This window comes from Salvelinus sp. IW2-2015, linkage group LG21, assembly GCF_002910315.2.
Source record: "Salvelinus sp. IW2-2015 linkage group LG21, ASM291031v2, whole genome shotgun sequence".
Classification (NCBI taxonomy): Eukaryota; Metazoa; Chordata; class Actinopteri; order Salmoniformes; family Salmonidae; genus Salvelinus; species Salvelinus sp. IW2-2015.
Window position 1 is genome coordinate 1,114,478 of NC_036861.1, and position 4,881 is coordinate 1,119,358.

The following is a 4,881-nucleotide window of genomic DNA, read 5'->3' on the forward strand; positions in this document are numbered from 1 at the left end:
CATACCCCAGCGCTTCTTGAGTGTTCAATTGTAACATGGCTTAATTATGGGAACCGAGTTAAAAGCTGCATTACTCAACAGTCTATAGAGCAGATACTGGAGTGACTGGACGAAAGTGGCAACAGCAATTACTCACGTGTGGTTGTGTGTGTGTGTGTGTGGTGTGTTGTGTCGTGTGTGTGTGTTGTGTGTGTGTGTTGTGTGTGTGTGTTGCAGGGGATAATAGAGCCCGTGCATTCATTTACAGAGGGACATGTGGGGAGATGAAAAGCACGTACACCTGAAGAAACAGCCGCACAACCACACAAACAGTACATTAAAATACCACACAGTCACTCATTTATTCGGTTGCACACGCTTGAGCACACACCACACACCCACACCCACACACACAACACAGCTGGGACACACACATACAACACAAACCAGATCTGCAGCTTCTGGATTAGGAACAAAGGGGATTGGTGCCACAGGAGGATGGGAAAAAGCAATTATTCCAGGCGAGGCTTCAGTACCTGGGGTCTGAGCCCTGCCTCTCCTCCACAGTAAGTAAGGCTGTGTGTGATCACACTGCAGACCCAGGGAGGGACACACACACACAGAGCCAATAACACACAGGCTGCAGCAAAAAGAGCCCCCTCCGCTCTATCACTCCCTCCCTCCCTCTCACTTGCTAACACTCTTTCTCTCTTCCACACCCCCTTCACTCTCTGCTCCCCCTCTCTCTTTCCTTTGCTCCCCTCTCTCGTTCTCTCGCTCCTACCTCTCTCTCCGTCCATCTCCTCTCTGTCGGCGCCATGAAAATCAGGCAGGCCAATTTGACTTGAAGAGAGAATCGCTCCACGATTGTGTACTTGTCAGCGAGTCCCAGGCCTGGCTGATATAAATCTTAATATCCTATTTAAGGCTTGTATTCATCATCCAGGCTGATTTATTAGCAGGACTTCCCCTTSGATTTATCAAAATAAATAAGAAGCTGAGGGGCCGCAGCCCGCCGAGCAAATTAAAGCAAACATTAGATTATGCATCCCAAATGGCAACCTGTTCCATATATAGTGCACTACCTTTGACTGGAGCCCAGTAGGCCTTGGTCAAAAGTAGTGCACTATAAAGTGATTTGGGTGCCATTTGAGTCACATCCTAGATAAGTCAAGGTGGTGTTGTGGTTGCAGAGGGACAGGGTGAGAGGAGGAGAAGAGAGACTCTTAGTTTACCTCCTTCTCTCCATCTCTATCTCTCCATTCTCTAGCCCTTGACAGGCAGGTGCACCTGTTCAAATGTTTAAATGTCCCTGGGAACACGTTAAAACAGTAGACCGAAAGAGGAGGAATGTGAGAGGTAGAGAGAGAGAGCGGTTTGTGAGATCTGCAAATTTGTTTAGGGATCTCCCTTTGGTGGGAAGAGGTACTGAATCCTTAATCCACTCAGAGGTAGATGTGTTGGGARGGGTAGGGAGGAGTGTGTGTTTGTGTGTGTATTGATTTGCAACACGCACATATGTGCGTGTGCGTGTGTGTGTGTGTGTGAGAGAGAGACTGTAAGCGCACTAATATTCCAGTATCACACATAAAGGTGGGAACCTTGCTGGGAGGGCTGTGCTGTTTACACTTTAATCCTTAGAGGACCCTTTGGGGAGGAAGCGATCGCCTGAGGGGAGCTCACACTCAGATCCATGAAAGCACAGATGATACACCTTTCAAAGCCAATCGGACATACAGTATGAACCAGCCCACACCACTCTCTGGGGAGCCCTCTGTGTGTTTGGCTGCAGATTGCAAGCAGGCGCACAGACCTGGAAAGGAGGGAGGCGGGTGGAGGGAGAACATTAAGGGGAGAGATGGAGAAGGAGAAAGCATTCAAATGGGAGAGAAGGATACAGAGAGAGAAGGATACAGAGAGAGAAGGGAAAAGAGAAAGAAAGGGAGTGGGAGCAAAAGAGAGAGAATGGAGAGAGAGAGAGGGAAGGGTGGAGGGAGAGAGAGAGAGGGGTGAGATGAGATCAGGCTTATCAATCGCCGGCGGAGCTGCAGGGGAAATGAGCTGGGAGAGACGAGGCCAGTGATGAGGAAAGGCAGCAGTAATCACACTGGACCAGACGCTCAGGGCTAACAGGGGAGGGACACACACACACTGGGTAATACGCACACACACACACACACACATATACACTCTGGCACACAGATGCATGCACGCCAACACACAGTGCCACACTCACGTGCACAGTCTCTGCTCTGACAGTGTTCCTCTCTGCCGGTGGGCCGTGAAGCCTCAGAGGTGAGGTTATTCTGATTCCTCTCTGCTTTCTGCAGTCTATAACACAACTCTCTGAGGAAATCCTATCACAGTGGACATGAAGAAGGCAGGCAAGACACATGAAGGATCGCTAGCCGTTACTCACTAGCCAGAGAAGACTTGCAATATCTCCTATACAACATCAATTCTGTTTTTACAAACCAATAGAGGACCATTACATTTTCGTATAGTATTAGAGATTGTGTAACATTATTTTAAAGCTATGGCCTCAAAGCATCAAGAGCATTCTTCTGGATGGTAGGCAAGAGACAAGAGGTCTTCGATCCAAATACGTCCATTTGTCACACATCTGTTCATTTGCAATGGAGATCAAACACTACTAATCAGGAATCAGATGCTCGTTTGTCGGGGCCAGCTGCTATATATCGATTGGTCAGTTGGTCAGTCTGCAATCTATCAATCTGTTTGCAATGAGGTGATCAACATCCAATTGGAGCGAGCCAGACTGGGTCCCTGACCCTTGACCTCTAATCTATGACCCCTGTCCTGGTTTGGTCCTGTGGGAGTCTGGCGTGGGGACGCGAGGCTTAATCAATGGCGGGTTAGGAGGGGACAGTGTCTGGACCAATTGGGGCTCCCTAGCCAGGATCCCCAAAAAACATTGGACTGACCCGAATGGCCAGACYGCCTGTCAGTCAATCTATCTCTCGCACTCCATATCCTCGTGTACCAGCTCACTACAAATGTGTTCTCATTTGCGGTTCAGTGTGGAAGTAAGACTATAGATATAGACACAGCTGAGGTGACCTGTTCTGCAAAACACATCTTTACCTGGTATCCAGATCTGTRAATAGAAAACCTGCTCTCATTTACATTATTGGTTCCTCAGTGACGGCAGAATGAATAAGGAGCACTGAGTAAAGGAAGTGCCATTGAGAGCCTTCCTCCAGTCCATTTGTGTATTATAGCTTCAGCTAGGGAAGAAGAAGAGATGGGTCAACTTCACCTTGCCGCTCTCCTACGTCTAGGGATCTAACCTTTCGCCCCCATTCTTTCCCATCGTCCTCACCCACCTTCTGTGGTCCCCCGCCTCCCCCAGTTGGGTCAGCTCCGTTCAGCTCTCCCCTCTCCTCCCTCTGAGGATCAAACCTGTCATCCCCTCCTCCTCCCCTCTCCCAGCCTCCATTGTGTCATCTGTCTTGGAGGTGACAGGCGTCTGTCTCCCCTCCCCCTCCCCCTGGTCTAATGAGCCACTAACACAGGGGGTCAGCTCCTTTATGGAGATGAGCTGACCCAGGGGTGAAGAGGTGAAGGACCGTGCTAATAGGGTTTGCTCCTGACCTCCCGCTCCTCTCTTTTCTATCGCGCCATTCATCCCTCCATCGCCTCCCCCATCAGCGTAGACCTGCCTAATGAAGGGGCCAATATGCAAAGCAGGGCGGCCGCTGAGGACGTCTACTCGTCTCATCCCTCCTCTCCTTTTCTGTTTCTTTTCATCCTGGAACCGTTTGAAGCTCTCTCCCTCATTTTCTGCCTCACTCCTTCGCTTGCTCCTTTTGCCACCTCTCGTCACCTCTTCCGCCGCGGGGCCGCTATCGGAGCCGTCTATCTCCCCACCTGGCCACAGAGTTTGTTCCTCTGTATCCCCCATCAAACGTCCTGGCTCTCCTTCAGCTCTGCTCTGCATCAGCCAGTCATCTATTCCAGGTCCAGCTTTGAAATGCAGGCAGATGTTGATGGCCCAGGGTCTAAGAAGAAGCCACCATTTTGTCTCTGCTTTTAAAGCTTTAAAGAGTGTGTCTGAAGTGGAAGGGGATTTCCTAACCCAGACCGTTACCCTCCATGTTGACACAGGTGCATGCACGTATAGTAATAACAAATGTAAAAAATATATACAGTACCAGTCAAAAGTTTGGACACGCCTACTCATTCCATGGTTTTTCTGTATTTTTACTATTTTCTACATTGTAGAATAATAGTGAAGGCATCAAATAAAATAAATATGAAATAACACACATGGAATCATGTAGTAACCAAAAAAGTGTTAAACAAATCAAAATACATTTTAGATTTTGTATTCTTCAAAGTAGCTACCCTTTGCCTTGATGACAGCTTTGCACGCTCTTGGCATTCTCTCAACCTGCTTCAATGCTGGAATGCTTTTCCAATTGTCTTGAAGGAGTTCCCACATATGCTGAAGAAACTTTAAAATGTGGAAAGTAGTAAAAATAAAGAAAAACCTTTGAATGAGTAGGTGTGTCCAAACTTTTGTGTTGATGTTTTATTGTCACATACACCGGATAGGTGCAGTGAGATGTGATGTTGGAGCACATCGAGGGGCAACTAACAAAAAAATTTTACGCGTTGGTCGGCTCAGGTATTCGCGAACAGCGACCGGATTTCGTTAACCTAGCCCAAGGCTCGTAACGTCAGGCTACTTCCGCACACCGACGAGCCCCTCCCCCCCACGCACGCGCACACGCAAAGTATCCGCCCCCCCCACACACAACACAATGCACCCTCCACAAACACTAACCGACCGCGACTAAGTAGTGAGTTAGTAATATATTCTCATGGGGCCGGGCCATTGTATTAATGACACCCTCAGCTACAATTATGGATCTGTGA